Genomic DNA, 17,455 nt, shown 5'->3' on the forward strand with positions numbered 1-17,455 from the left:
ATAATAAAGCATGTGCTAGACTGTGCCTTGCCTCCAGAAAGTAAATAACCATCAGCTTTGCAATCAATTTTTATTTCTCTTTTTTGGAGAATTCACAGTCTTGTACTTACTTAAATTGCATATTTTACTCCGATTAGGAAAGGATTTCCATAAGTTTTAAAGCACTCATAATAAGCTACATTGAATAATGCTTTTTAACCTATTTGAAAATCAAATTGTCTTAAATAATTTTGCTAATCTTAGGTAGGATACAGATCCATTAGAACAAGTACTATCATATAAGTATCGAACAAGTACCACATCAAGTTAGAAATCAATATAAGTTAAAAGATAAAAGTAGATAAATTAAAATAAAATTTTGAAGCAATGGCTTGAAGCAATTTTTGATACTGCATTTACATTTTTAGATTATTTCATATTTTGAAATTTTGTCCAAATGAAAATCAGTTCTCAGTGATATTTAACTCAGTCAAAAACTTGGTCATCGGGCTACCGAAGCGGGGGTGCCATCCCCTCTGCAGAGGATTAAAATTGTGATGGCATCTCTTCGGATCATCCTCAGGGATGCTTCCCAGACCGTCGCCAATAGCCCAATGTGCAGCTCTAGTGTGACGTAAATGAACAACACAGTCAAAAACTTACACTAATCCTTACAGGATCATCCGCATTTTCTATACTTCCTCATGTTTTTTGGGCTTATTACAATCAGCCTATATATTTATAGTCAAATCAGGAAATGCGCAGTAATTACGCAATCAGACTGAATTTACACAAGTTTATTGCAATAAACTTCTAATAAGGCTATTAACAATAAACCGTCAGCACTTTTATCCTTCTGTATGAAACGAATCAGTCAAATTGTGCTGCGAATGAAAGAAGCAATTTCTATTTTGATTTTCACTGCAATGAACCTAAAAAGTTTCAGGAAATATTATAGATACTTTCTTTTCCAATTAGACTGCCTCATGGCAAAATAGCAGCGACATGCAGACAGCTGGAATTTTCAATTAGCTTACGGCTTACACAGATGTGAAAACGATTCATAAACGCCTGAAAATAATTGATGCCACTCATAAAATAAATAAAAAAACACTGAAACACATGGGTAATGCGTAAGTAAATAAAGATTTATGAGTTAGGAATAAAACATAACTGTATTGTTCTTTTTTTTTTCTTTCATGTGCTCAAAACGTATTCAGGTAATCTTATATGTTTGTCTAAAGTCAGAGTTGCACATGTTAAAGGTATTTTCCTATAACTATATTCGATGCTGTAAATTCCAGTATTTATAGAACATGAAAAATCACCCTTTTAATAACGAATAATTTGAATACAAAATAAAACATAATAAAATTTACTCCAGATAATCTCTTTCAAGTCTAAATGGTACGAGTAAACTTATCATTTTTAAATATAAAAAAATTTCGATTTTACTATCGCTGTATTATGCTTTTATTACAGAATTACAATTTACTACAGATAATGACTTTAAATATCAAATTGTCCGAGTAAACTGTTTATTTTTAAACATAAAATTTTATTTGATTTTTACTTCAGCTGTATTCTTTCGTATAGAGCGCTTATTCATGGCTTTTAGATTTTATTAAATATCCACTTTATGAACTGCGTTAAGAAGTCTAAAATTTTAAATACTTGTTATAAAAAAGATTACTGAAATTTGATTGGATAAAAGACTCTCCATTTTTTTAAATATCTAGACTTCATTTTTTAAAAAAAAATCTTTTTGAAGTCATTTTCTTTATCGTAAAACGCCAAGAAAAGACCATCGTTGTATATAAATTCAATGTTATTAGTGAATCCACTTCAAAGCCTACTTCATCAAACTTTAAGCATAAGTTAAAAGTACTTAAAAAGCTTCTTCATTTTTTCCCGTCATGCCTTGGAATGAGGTTTATTAAGTTTTCTTGACTTTTTATTTTTTATTTTCTTTGGAAACTTTAAAATCTCTTCAAATTACTTCTCCGCCACTTTTAAAGAGCGATTGTGTTGAAAAGATTTCAGCCTTTTGTATGCAAAATTTTGGAATTTTATAGAATATTAATAAATTTATGCACACATTTACGGAATATGCGCTTTTAAAAGTAACGGATTTTTAAAAAAAAACAGTTCTTAAATTGGATAGTTTTTAATTTATTCATTTTTTATGCTAGAATATGACTATTATAATACCACTTTTTAAATAAAATTTTAAGTATGCTCTTAAAATTACTTAACATTTTCTAACGAAATCAAACCGATATATAAGTTAGGAATACAAGCTATTATAATTTTTAAAAAAATGAAAAATGGTTGTTAGAAGAAAAATTATGTACAATATAAGGTATAAATAAAAATTATATTATTTTAAAAATGCATAGCGTTTACTACTAAAAGTCAGGTAAAAAAATATAAGGAAATGTTTCAAATTCACCCTTTATTCTGTGAGTGACGAAAACTAATTGCAAAAGTTAAATCTTTTATTTCTCAAGCTTCAGTAATTTTCAGATTCTTCAAATTCTTGCAATAAATCATTCAATATGGGTTATGGGTTCAATTTAGGTTTTATATACTTTATTTTCTTAAGCATATACATTATACTTTATTGTTTTAAGTAATCGTTCCTAGTTATTAATACCTATTTACTGTATGAAAATTTGAATTTTATGTAGCAAAAATTGTAGTGTATGTAAAGCTTTTCTTAGAAATGATTCCTTTGGTTTTGATTTGTAACTTGTCCACGAAATGTGTATTTTTTAGATTTTCATTTCTTATGATGATTTTAAAAATACAAAAAAAGAGAAGCATTCTAAATAGGTTTTTTTCTCTTTTAGAAAATTTGTATTTTCACTACTTTTACTCTATGGGAAGAAATTATGAATTAAAATTCAAGTCATGATAACAGTTTTTTTTTGCATACATTATTACTAACTGCATTTTTCATACATAACATACACGATTTCAAAGCAAAAGAAAGTACTTACGCCACCTTAGTGAAAAAATTAACCATGTTAGTGAATTTCGATCAGGGAGATAATAAAATGAATTCTACAAAAAGTAAACTGATATAAGTTGTTAACTAATATAATAAAAATTTAACTCACAAACAAACAACATGCAATGAGTTATCGAAGCATGCATTTTTAATATCTTCTGATCTAATGATCGGATTTTCAGGCACCGCGTCTCAAACTTAAAGGTTTAAGAGGGTAACCTCAAATATTATAATTATTTAGTGTGAGCCGTGATGGCTCAGGGGATAGAGCTTCGCCTTCCAATGAGGCAAACCGGGTTCGAATCCCAGTCAATACGAATTCCGTATCCGGCTTGCACCGACCACAGCGCTGATGTGAAATATCCTCAGTGGTAGACGGATCATGGGTTAGAGTCCCTTTACCGTCAGGCTAACCAGTGGGAAGTTCTCGTGGTATTCCTCTCCATGTAACGCAAATGCGGGTTAGCTCCATCAAAAAATCCTCCACGAAGGCAAATTTGTCCCAATGCTAGATCCAGAAGTTCCCTTGTCTTCTGGATTGGATTCAAAATAACAAGGCTACGGAATTGAACATTAGTAGTCGTAAACCCATAAAATTGGGTCGACTGTTCAACGATGGTTATAAAATATAAAATAAAAAAATATTTAGTGCGGGCCAGGATAGCCTGATTGATAGGGCCCATGTCCAAGAGTTCATGGGTTCGATCCCAGGCTGGCCGAAAACTGCCCGTGTAGTAAATGGGGACTGATGCTCGTTAAATTTGTTGTGTCACAAAGTCATCCGTGTTCCCATAACAAATCAGTACCTCTCGGGGTACTGATCCAGGAGTTTACTTGTCTTCTGGATTAGTTCCAAATAAGAAGGCTGCGGAATTGAACATTAGTAGTCGTCGATAAAGACACTTCCCACATGGGTGACCTTCGGACGTGATGTGAACAAGATTACCTTGACAGAAACTCCCACTTCGATATCAACACACCTACTTCGATGGATTGTCCACATTGAATAGTTGACTTGCTACTTGTGATAGCGACATGGTCCTCCTCACGCTGTTGCGTCTCAGTCTCGATCACACACAACTTACAACGGATTTACTCGACTGCTAAAGGCAACACAAGAGCGACCGTGTACTTAAAACAGCTCTTACGATCAACATTCAAAAGTACGGTGACCTTAATACAGCTCTCCCAGCTTCTCAAAAAACAGCAATGAGTCGACTAGTGGTATCCATTCATCGAATTCTATCACAGTTTTAATTCTGGTGGGGGAGTACTGTAGTGTATCTACCACTACGAAAATACAATTCCAATTCACTAGATTCTATGGTGGGGTACCTTTTCATAGATAAATGTTGACATGGTCAATAAATATAACCCCACATGTACGAGTTATATATGTGACTGAGCGAGTAACTTTGCGAAAGAAAGGCTTTTAATGTTAATCTATTTTTTAAATTTGCTTCACAATTAAAGTTTTTAATAGAAAAAAAAAACATTTTCATGTTATTTAAAAAGTACTAATAAATGAAAAGACTTATCGGTATACTTTTAAATCGTTATTTCATTTTACAAACATAAAAAAAAAATGAATTAATACACGATACATCAACTGATCATAAATTTTCTATCAAATCAGCAGTAAATGTCTTGTTGAAGTTCATAAAGTGGTTAGATGTACTGAAAAAAGGAATTTTTTGAAGGTAAAAAAAAAAAGTGTCTTTTTATTAAAGAACATCTCTATTAAGGAAATTTCTATTTTTATTGCTAACCTTGATTCTCCATTTGCTTTATTAAAATCATTATGGATCGAACGATACTTGACTTAACAATTGAACAAGAATAAAAACAATCTGCTTTTATGCTATTTTTGGAACATTTCTTGTGATGCTTCATTACATATGACAACCAATGTGATGTCGGTCCTATAATTATAGTTCAGTGAGATACTCAGAATAGGGATATATTTAAGGGCACTGCCTTTGGTTATAGATAAAAACAAAAGTTCCACGCGGGAGGATCGACCTCAATAATCTCAATAATCAATATTGTAGAGTTATTTGAAAATTCGTATTTTACCGTAAAAATTCACTTAAATCATTAAAATCATCTAAAATCTTTGTCTTAATTATGAATTCCAATCGAAGTAATTAGAAATATCGTAATTAATTAATGCAGTTTCAAAGCTACAACAAAATAAAATGACTCTTATCATAATATAATAATCAATAGTTAAATTATAGCTAATTAAACAGAGTGTAATTCTAATAGTTAAATTAAACAGAGTATTATTCTAATTGGATTAAATAAAGTTTTTTGCAAGTTCTATGAAATTTATAGATTAGATAACAAACGTGAATCAAAAGTTCAATATTTAGTCACATGGCATAATCATTTACGTCAGTTAACCAAATAACACAACCCTATAATATCAATGAATAAATAAAACAAATAACAATAATAAACAAGGCAAATAAAATTGTTCAATTTGCTTCTCAACGGCTTTGTTATTTGGAAAACTCTTTTATTAGAATTATGAGTACACATAAATGTTAATAAAATAAATTAAATGAATTACCAGGGAAGTAAATAGTTCAATTTATTTAAAAAAAAAAATGCCATTTCAATGTTTTTCGGAAACTACTTTATTAGGTTTTTCTTTCTTTGAATATTGAGCTATCTATATTTTTCAATAAAATAAACTAAACGAATTACCAAACTAACACGTGTACTGACATGAATTTCATTTTAAAGAGACCAGTGCTATAGCTATTAAGCCGTGCTATTTATTTAATTTGAGGATTTATTTAATTTGTCTTTCTGTAAAAATATACTTGTCAAACATGATTCCAAAAATATAAACTGAATAACTTATCAAGCTGAAAAATATAATTGGATTTAATTTAAAGTGCGTTGTTTTTATTTGAAAGCTATTTTATTACATTTCTGTTTCTTTAAAAAATATGCTTGTTTATTTAGACTTCAATAAAAATAAACTGAATCAACATCAAGGTAGATAATTATAATTGAACTTGCAATAAAACGTTGTTGCTGTTGATTTGGGTATAAAATTATAGAAATTTTTCATTTTTAAAATGTACTTGTTGTTCCAGAATGCAATAATATAACTATTTAAATTACCAAGCACTTAAGTATAATTTTATTTACTTTTATTACTAGATTCTGGTAAGTTAAACTGAAAAAATATTTTTAACTTCAATAATATAAATTGAATAGATTAACAAACACTTTAGATATTTCCTTTTTCCTTAAAAATTCTGTGGCTGAAAATAAAATCGATCATTTTATATCTTCTTATAAAAAATTTAGCTGATTATCTATTTTACTTTATCTATTTAACTAGATAAATCTCCTAGAAGAAAATAAGATTGAGTTATAAAGATTAGGACTTTTGTTTTAAGCTGTCGTTGCACTTTAAAGATTTACTTTAATGGATTTTTTTTTTTTTTTTGAAAACTCATTTTTCTATTAAAATATCCAATTTTCAATAAAATGAAAGGGATGATCTCAAAAAAATTACAAGAATTTGAAGTTTTAAATTAAATGTTTCTGACACATAAAAAAGAATTCAAATTTCAACTTTAAACTTGCACACTATATTTTGTTTCAGTTCCTTGTATTTATTCATTAAATATTAAAAAAAATTTGTTGATTTTCTTTGCTTTTTTTTCAAAATAATTGGTAAAGTGGTTAATAAGTTCTCAAAATCCATTTGCTATTAGTTCCAAAACATCTATCGTTATTCAACTAAATAAACTATATAAATAGTTTAGACAGAATGAACGACAAAACTAAACCACCACAAAATGAAATCTTAGTATTAAATTTATGTGCACAATTTTATTAAAAATTCTTTTTTTAAATCCATACATAAAGAAGTGTCGATAAGAAATGGAAGAAACTCATCGGGAGTAATCGATAAAACAAAACTCAAGGAATTGCTCAAACTTTACCTGACCCTCATAAATCAAAGCTCGGCAACCGACAACAACCGATGTCATAGAAGAGTGCGAAGATGTGGAGAAGATTTATTATTCTTTTTTCCTATACTAAACTTCATATCTAGTAGTTTGAGTTTGAAATCGATATTTCCTCCAAGAGGAATCACACTAAACTTTTAAAGTTTACCAAGTATTCAGATTTTCTCATTTTACACTTGTCATATATATATAGTGATATAGGAGGACTCGCCATTTTTTATTTTGTGATTTATAATTTATAAAATTTTTGTAATAGAATTGAAACTTTTGAAATAAAATAATTAATTTATTCCATGAGACGATAGTTCATAGTCCCTGTCCAAATTATTAGACTCGCTATAAGATTCTATGTAAAATCTTAATAATCAGGTGATGCTATACATATTTATTGTTTTTATGTGACTGAAACCGGTTTGCACTTGTTTACGTTGGTGTATCAATGGGTTAAATAAGACGATATATTATATAAATATGGAATAGTTATTATATCAGGTATTATACTAGTATAGTATTAATAATTAGACAAAATTATTATACGCACTGTTGTGTTGTAATAATTGCATGATTTGCACGAGTTTATGCGCAATACTTTTATATTTAAACATACATGTAATGGGTTTTTATTCAGGAGATTTTTACACATGTACTTCCTATTTGTATTTATTTTTAACGTATTACATTACAATGTTAACCCATTGAAGAAGGAACGTAAACAAATGCTAACCGGTTTCATCTGAGTAAAAACAATACAGCTGTATAGTAAAACCTGATAATTATAATTATACATAGAATCTTAGAGTGCTTCTAAAAATATGGACAGGGACTGTAGTTCAGTTCTTTTCAGTTCTTTTTTCTTCTCTTTTTTTAAATAAAACAATTTGTTTAGTCAGACGATAATTTTAGTAATTTTTAATATAGATTGTGATGGCTGCGAGTGACGTATTGTGGGTATCTCGATCCTGATTGGCTGTTGAAAAGTGAAAATTGTTTACGTTAGCAACTGTTCTTTTAATTTAATTTTTTTTTTCACTAAACAAAATCCGTCAAGTATCAATTATTTCAATGGACACATTCTATAATATTTCACAACCATTTTTTCATAAAGATTTAAATTCTTTCACTACATATTTCTTACTTAACACAAAGACAGACACGAAACCATGTAGAACATAAACAATCTAAATGTGCATCGAAGTTACCAGGTGCACAAAACAAAAATATATCACGGTTACGATAAAACACATAAACAAATTATAAATCTAAGTAAATTCAAAAACGCAGACGAGAAAGAATTATATCTTAATGTCTTAACAAATTTGAAGTGCAATACGGCATAGAATTTAACTTTTATTTTATTAACTTTCTAACTTATGTGGAGAAACTTAGCTCGACTATAACACGCCACCTAGCTTACAAACTATCAACTCGCGCTGATGTCATAGGTCACGTGTCAGTGTATCAGTAATCGTCTTCTTCTCGAGTTGCGAGTACCCAATTGAAACTTAATTTTTTCTTTAAGAGAAGTAATCTGTTTTGCCAAACAGACCACGATTTAGATAATTTTTGCAGAATTATAACTTTAGTTTTTTTTTCAATAAATTAATATTTTTAGTCAGACCAAAACTTTAATAGTTCTAATAATGGAAATAATCTGTTTAATCCACAGAATTGAAAATATGAAATAATATGGATTCTTTAATCATGTTTCTGTTAGAATTTATGTAAAGCATCAAAAGGAAATCAAAGATATTACAATTTAGAACATTTCTTCCAAACATTTGGAACAATCCAAACATTTAGATTATTTAGAACTTTTCTTCCAAATTTCTTGTTTTTATACTTATTCGCTTTTAAATTAGGCAGAGAAAATAGGTTACATCTTAACTTTTGTAAATTAAAAAAATCTCGCAATAATATTTTAACTTTTTTATCAACGGTGTTTTAAGTAATATGAAATAATAATAATAATTATAAATTCTTTATCTATACCTTATCTTATTCATGATGTATTAAAAAAAGAAAAAATGTTACAGAATAGTTTAAATTTTTAATAATAATAATATTAAAGCTTTTTTCATTAATACAAATTTAAATAGTTTCCATATATATATATATATATATATATATATATATATATATATATATATATATATATATATATATATATATATATATATATATATATATATATATATATATATATATATATATTATATATATATATATGAAGTTCAAAATGTACAAAAATTGTAGAACAATAAAAAGAGGGAAAAAAGAAAAATAATAATAATAATAAAAAAAAATATCCGGTGGTAAAAAGTCCGAAAAAAATTTTAAAAAATTTATAAAAATCCGAATATATTATGTTATATATTATGTTAAAAATATATATTAAAAATAAATATATATTAAAAATTTTCTTTCATTATTAAAATTAATTTTATATAAGGCATTAATTACGATAATAATAATTACTTTAATATTAATATAAGTTTACAATAAATTTTTCATAACAAGCATAAATAATGGGAACATTTTGATAGATACTCTATGACCAATGCAAAGTGTAGGTCTGAAATTATTCAGATATTCTATTCTTAATTTTGCGTGCTGCACATATAATGCGCTTCGCTTAGCTTTAAACGTTTGGAATGCTTATTAGAATGTAAATCAAAGTACATGAAATAAATTATAAATAATATGCATTATCTTTTGAAAATCCATTTCTAAACCGCAGATTTAATATCGCTTCATTTTAATATATGACTGACAAGAATCGATATCGGTGTCATGAAATTATGGTATATTGATTAAGAATGCAGAATTTTGAATTAACCGCGCACCGCTGGCTGAAACTAATGATTTCAAGTCTTTCATTAGTGTCATTTAAATAGTGTGAGCCCAGCCATTAATGGGGTTATTGATAGTTGAAATAAATTCTGTAAAACTCATTTACTGGGGAAATTCTAATTTCAGTCTACATTATAACTCGATATAATACAATAAATGACTGGCAAATTTTGATCGACAAGAATTAAAATATGATTTTAGAGAGAAAAAAAATGGGTTTCATAAAATGTTATAAAAAAATTAATTTATTTTAATCAAACGCTTATGGTTTACTTCTAGGGGGGGGATGCAATTGAAAGAAGAAGATTTGTATGCCAGATGCCGTTACTGACATTAAACCATTATGACATGTATAGTTCGTTCACCAGGAGTTGAGACTTGGCTCCACCTCCTCGGAAGCAGAGTTCATTTCAGCGCGGGGGAGTAAGAGGAAAAACATCTCCGTTGTTGAAATTGAGACAACCCTTAATTTGCGCCAAACACAGAAAGTGAATTCTTTTTCACTTACTTTGCTTTATCATCTGCTAATATACCTTTTGTTACACTAGCTAATTAAATATAGTTTAAATTTAAAAACTGTTGTTCTCCCAGCGAAATGTCTCATAAAGGACAAACTATTCACTCAAAAGAAAGAAATATCATAAAAAATAGTGTAAAATATCATCAAATTTATGAAATATTCATTGTTAAAAAAATGCACATAAAGTTTGCGAAATAAATATTTTTGCCAAACGATCGCCAAATAGCAGCATTGTTCACGATTGCTCACAACCTTCTCCCAAAAATAGCGAAATAGTATCGTCGCATACCACGTGATGAAGGCGGAGCCAAGTGCAAACTCCTGGTGAACGAGCTATACTATTCGTATTCGATTTGAATTATTTAGACATTGCCACGCATATATGCAAATTTCGTTTCTAGGTTATACTAAATTTGGGGAAAAAGAAGGAGGTTCTAATGCAAGTATTTTGTTTTTCATCTGCTAGCTCCACCTAGTGATAAAGTGTGGAACTATTATAATGCAATATTTTTTTAAAAATATTTATTGCTTTGCATATTACAATGCAGCAAACGGCGAAATTTATCCTCAAATTGTGTTTTCATTATTAGTGTTCAAAACCGGTTAGTCATTTAGTGTGGCTACACTGAAAACACTGTTATTTAAATTTTTAGCTACCAGCGCCACCTATAGGCAATTTTTTGAATTATTTTTAAAATATGTTGTTTTCTGAATTGCTATTATAAAATTTATTAATTTTAATCTGATTCTTTGTGATTTATTTAAGTGGGGGTGTTTGAAAGTGGATGCGGATGCACAAATGTTTTTTAAGACTGAGTCAAAATCATTGGGCTAAACCTTTCGCCAAACCTTTCTTTACGAGCAGGAGTGACCAGAAGCTCGTAGGGTTATTTCGTAACCTCTGAGAAAGGGAGAAGGCCATGACACCTACGAGTGTCTGTGGTCTGATGGTAGGCGATGATAGCGGAGATAAAGATCGCTTTGTTAAGCGATAATTCTGACACTTTTATTAAATTAAACATAACTTATATTAAAAAAAAAAACTAAATTCATTTTTTAAAAATATTCAGAAAATCGAAAAACACTGCGGCGTTTTAACAGATAATTAAATATGCAATAAAATATTTTTCAATAAGATTGAAATAATTTATTACTGGAATCGAATTAAAAATATATTTTTTTCTAAATGCTTTATCATTGGTTACTAAATGTTAAAAATAATTGAAAATTACTGTAACTGAAAGTTAAATATCTCTTTGAAAATATATATATACAGGGTGTCTATAAAAGAACTCCGGGGTTTTGAGGCAAAATATTTTAATGAAATAAAAAACATACATACATGTTTTATACATGACTGAAAAGCTTACATTTTCAAGTTTTTTTTTACACTTAGTAAAGTTCTATATGAGCCCCGCCCCGTTAGTGGCACGACAGACGTCTAAACGGTATTCTACCTCTTCCCATGTCCTGGCGAGCATGTCTGGGGGGACGGTTGCCACACAATTGACTATTCGTTCCCTGAGATGTTGAACATCACGAATTTTCTCTGCACTTTGTACGGTAACTAAAGACTTCGTTTCTATGAGCCAAATAGCACATTGAGCCTTTTGTTGCGGAGTAGCCATCATTTCAAATTTCGCGACGTCATTTCAAGGTCAACGCCCTGCAGCGTCGCCAACAGTTGATACAAGCATTCCCAATTGGTATGAGTAAAACTTTTTGAGCTACTCTTTTCAGAGAAATCGACAAAATTTTGCTGTCTTTTATATTTAGTGAGATATGAATTTTTAAAACCCCGGAGTTCTTTTATAGACACCCTGTATATATATATATATATATATATATATATATATATATATATATATATACAGGGTGATTCTAAAAAGATGGGCAAAATTTTAGGAAGTGGTAGTTCACAATACAAGTTCACAATTATTTAAATACAAGTTTTACTTCAAGATTGTTTGCTTTTTTTTTAATTAAACTACATTTTTCTCTTTCAAATCATGATTTTTTATTATTCTCGTTCTAAACGGGTCTAAATTGTAAGTATTATTATTTAGTTTTCAGTTATCAGAGGGTGCATTTCTAAATAACTTGAAAACAATTTCTTTTTTATTAAAAAAAATTATTGCTTTCCAATAATGATATTGCAACTAACGGTGCGTTTTTTTTTTAATAACATGTTTTTACTAGGATACGAAACTGACTCATTTAGTGAAAAAACCTGTATTTGAGTTAGTAGTTTTAAAAAGGATGTATTTTCCTGCTTTAGTGAATGGTGTAGTCCCTGGCCGCCATATTATTAGACGGAATATAAGATTCTATGTAAAATTATAATTATCAGGTGATACTAAACAGCTGTATTGTTTCTTATACGTGGTTTGTACTTGTTTACGCTCCTGTATCAATGGCTTAACATTGTAATGCAATACGTTAAAAATAAATACAAATAGGAAGTGTATAAAAAATCTCTTGAATAAAAACCCATTACATGTATGTTTAAATATAAAAGTATTGCCTATAAACTCGTGCAAATCATGTTACTATTAAAACAACTACAGAGCGTTTCATAATGTGATCTAATTATTATAATATACTAATATAATGAATAATAAATATTCTATATTTATTTAATATATCGTCTAAATTTATCCAATCGTCTAATTTATATTATATATCGTCTCATTTTACCCATTGATACTCTAACATAAACAAGTGCAAATAGTCTCGTAAAAAAAATTAAGTTGTAGAGTATCATCTGATAATTAAGATTTTACATAGAATCTTAGAGCGTCTAATAATTTGTCCAGGTTAATATTTTAATAATTCTACTAATAATTTAATAATTCTTTTAATAATTCTACTAATAATTTAATAATTCTTTTAATAATTCTACTAATAATTTAATAATTCTTTTAATAATTCTACTAATAATTTAATAATTCTTTTAATAATTCTACTAATAATTTAATAATTCTACTAATAATTCTACTAATAATTTAATAATTCTACTAATAATTCTACTAATAATTTAATAATTCTTTTAATAATTCTACTAATAATTTAATAATTCTACTAATAATTTAATAATTCTACTAATAATTTAATAATTCTTTTAATAATTCTACTAATAATTTAATAATTCTTTTAATAATTCTACTAATAATTTAATAATTCTACTAATAATTCTACTAATAATTTAATAATTCTACTAATAATTCTACTAATAATTTAATAATTCTTTTAATAATTCTACTAATAATTTAATAATTCTACTAATAATTTAATAATTCTACTAATAATTTAATAATTCTTTTAATAATTCTACTAATAATTTAATAATTCTTTTAATAATTCTACTAATAATTTAATAATTCTTTTAATAATTCTACTAATAATTTAATAATTCTACTAATAATTTAATAATTCTACTAATAATTTAATAATTCTTTTAATAATTCTACTAATAATTTAATAATTCTTTTAATAATTCTACTAATAATTTAATAATTCTACTAATAATTCTACTAATAATTTAATAATTCTTTTAATAATTCTACTAATAATTTAATAATTCTACTAATAATTTAATAATTCTTTTAATAATTCTACTAATAATTTAATAATTCTTTTAATAATTCTACTAATAATTTAATAATTCTTTTAATAATTCTACTAATAATTTAATAATTCTTTTAATAATTCTACTAATAATTTAATAATTCTTTTAATAATTCTACTAATAATTTAATAATTCTACTAATAATTTAATAATTCTACTAATAATTTAATAATTCTTTTAATAATTCTACTAATAATTTAATAATTCTTTTAATAATTCTACTAATAATTTAATAATTCTACTAATAATTTAATAATTCTTTTAATAATTCTACTAATAATTTAATAATTCTACTAATAATTTAATAATTCTTTTAATAATTCTACTAATAATTTAATAATTCTTTTAATAATTCTACTAATATTAATTCGTCTAATAATTTGTAAGTTAATATTTTATGGATGGTTTTTGATGTGAGGAATATTCAATTTTTTTACTAGTTGAAATTATTTTTTTCTAAACATTAGAGATGTATTGAGCATTAAAATTTTACCGAGTAAAATTTTACATGGTTGGATATAAAGGTATAATTTTTAATAATAATAGAGAATTTGATATTCGTTGAATGTTGATATCCCCACATCGTTCGACAAAATATGTTTCGATCGTGAGTTCTAAAGTTTAAATTATTTAAGAATATATATGCCATTTTGAAAAATTTCAGAATTACGTAGAGTAAATTTAATAAATTGTGCACACTTGATCTTGATGCACGTAAATATCATTATCTCCTAAGCTTCCTCAAGGAGAAGAACCTACTGAAAAATTGACTCGGTTAAAGATTAATAAGTGCTGCCGTCTTCCTTTCGGACTCAATAAACGTTATTTAAAAATGAAATAAAATCCGCTGTAAACATAAAATCCAATATCTGACTTCGCGTCATTGTGTCTATCAACCAGTCTAAAATTTTACTTCCTTAAAAAATGTCTAGCCATATTGTAACTTTCAGAACAATGTTGAATAAGTGAATTAAATTGTAAACAAATCTTTATACGTTTGTTCTTGTTATATACACGAATACGCATAAAAAATAGTATCACCAAAGCTTCTGTGAAGAAATTAACTCGCAAAATAATTTGCGTTGCTTAAAAATAGTTCATAAATATGAAACACTGTTGATATTCATAGCCTACCCTCTTTATTTTGGACTTAATAAAGGCTATTAAAAATGAAATGAAATACTCTATTTACGGAAATTTAATTCTATTTCATTCTATTCACAGTATATTTTCTTTTTATTTCACAGAATTTTCGTTCTCATTTCCATTTTATTTTTCTCACAAAATTAGGATACGCATAAAAAATATCACTTATGAATTTAAATAAATTTTCGTCTCCTGAAAATATCTCTCATATATGAAATAATATGCGTTACTATTTGTCATATGCCGCCATTATTTTGAGCTCAGTATATGATGAATATATATAAAATAAATATAAAATAGTTTACAATATTCGCATAAATTTAGAAATTTTAAGACTTTTTCACAATTCCTTGTAAGCCAAATGATTTTTCGTGCTTTTCATGCAATACGAAACTATGAATAAATTAGGAAAATTATATCACGTAAGTTTAAAGAATATAGAGACTATATGTAGTAAATTGCAAATTGGTTTGGATTTATATAAATTTTTTTTACGCAGTAGATTTGAATACACTTTGAAAATATTATTTTTATCGCTACTTCAAAGAGAAAAACTGCTTAAACAATTTACGTTGCTAAAAATGTTTCATAAATTGTGAGATGTGTTTTTTGTTCTCTTAAAACTGTTATTCTTGTACAAATGAATAAATAAATTGGTTTTGACTTCAATTGAAATGTAATAAAACGAATATCTGTTTTAAAAAAATACGAAAAAACTATTATGGTTTTTATGTCTCGGTCCAAATTTATATTAAAATTTGCACCGAGAAATGCAATTCGGAGATTATTCATAAAAAGTTTTATCATTAACACTAAAATTACCTAAATATCATTAACACTAAATCAAATGATCATATAAGAACTTATGCATCGAAAATGCGCTTATCATCTTATCGTTTTTGCACATTTGACTTCATGATTTTTTCTACCGATTATATATAGTTAATAATTCTTATAATTATAAGAATTATTGAAATAATAATAATAATGAGAAGAAATATGTTGGCGGAAAATGTACAATGGAACCACCCTGTATATGTAAAAAATGCGTTGATCAATGAATTAAAATTTCTTATTCTTTGTATTTGTAGTACTTAAAAATAGACAAGTTGCAATTTTGTTTAATTACAATAAAGCTATTTTTCTTTAGTTTGTTTCCTTCCAATTATCCATATTTCATACATTCAATCAAGAAACATTAAATCCTGCCATTCGACAGGCTATGGTAGAAGTGGTGTATATCAAGTGTTGGTATGATTAGTGTTAAATACACTTCAAAATTGTGTTGAATGCATTGCGCTATTCTAAATTAAATAAATTTACTCACCAAAATATTTTTTTAAAAATTATAAGCATTCCTTAAATATTGAGTTTCAGCCATAGTCCCATAAGCACAGATTCTTCATATTTTAAATTTAAAGATATAATTTATTTTTTAAATTATTTTTTGAATGAATAAATTTATTCTGAAATCCTTCCGCACTCAAAATTTAAGAATAATATATTCTAAAAAATGGTATTCCACTTGGAAAGAAATTTAGGAGCACTTGCACTTTCTACATATTCTTAGAGAATAACATGAATTCAACGATTGAGAGGAAGGGAATGAAAGAGGATCTCAATCGAAGGGAGCGCCATCTAGCGGAGAGCGACAGCTGCTGGAGCGAAGAAAAGTTATTTCTCTTCGGCAGTAAAACGTTCATCAACAAAGTTTTCTTCACTCTTGCTCGGAACAGATACAATGTCAGGAGGAATGAAAATATCCGCAGAGAATGAATTGTTTCAGGTAGTTTTCAAGGGTTGAGGGAAAATAGTATCCTGATTTCGTTGATAAATGTTTCGAATCAAATGTTTTTTTTTTTTCGTTTTTAAAAGTTTTCAAATACTTTTTGGTGGAATATTTTATTCTTTTACTTTATATATTTCTTTATTTTTAAAACCGGGGTGACTCACCAACTGCACTGTAAAAATTTTCATTCTAAAATTATGGTAAAATAACTGGAAGCTGTCTGCCCATCCGATTAACCGTAAATTTTACGGTAAAGAACATTTTTTTCGACTATGGTTTTGAAACCATTTACAAAAAGTATGGTTATAAAGCCATGAATACAAAACTACACGGTTTTTTAACCATTTACAACTACCATTTTTCAAAAACCTAAGAAAAAAATAATTATTTACTAAACATACAAGCTAGGCTTTTCGTAAAGTAAGGGGCATTGTAGAGTGCCGGACACTGGAAATAGGGGGAAATAGTGTGGTGTCAATACTAGGACTCGAACTCCAGTTCTGCCGGTCATAAGATAGACAGATAGGCCCGC

At 27.3% G+C, this 17,455-nt stretch overlaps 1 protein-coding gene across 3 annotated transcripts in view; it reads right to left on the bottom strand.

Moving 5' to 3' along the window:
• Nucleotides 1–16,738, bottom strand: part of LOC107452809 (cardioacceleratory peptide receptor-like) — a 118,351-nt gene extending 101,613 nt beyond the window's left edge. The window contains exon 1 of one of the 3 annotated variants that reach the window (XM_016069397.4): nucleotides 16,462–16,736. The gene's annotated coding sequence lies outside the window, so the exon portion shown is untranslated. Of the gene's footprint in view, nucleotides 1–16,461 lie in introns of all 3 variants that reach the window. The other 2 variants (XM_071182882.2, XM_016069405.4) reach the window with 2 other exon arrangements.
• Nucleotides 16,739–17,455: the final 717 nt, after the last annotated feature.

Source organism: Parasteatoda tepidariorum, chromosome 4 (genome assembly GCF_982258835.1).
Source record: "Parasteatoda tepidariorum strain Cologne lab strain chromosome 4, Ptep-v5.0, whole genome shotgun sequence".
Taxonomy (NCBI): domain Eukaryota; kingdom Metazoa; phylum Arthropoda; class Arachnida; order Araneae; family Theridiidae; genus Parasteatoda; species Parasteatoda tepidariorum.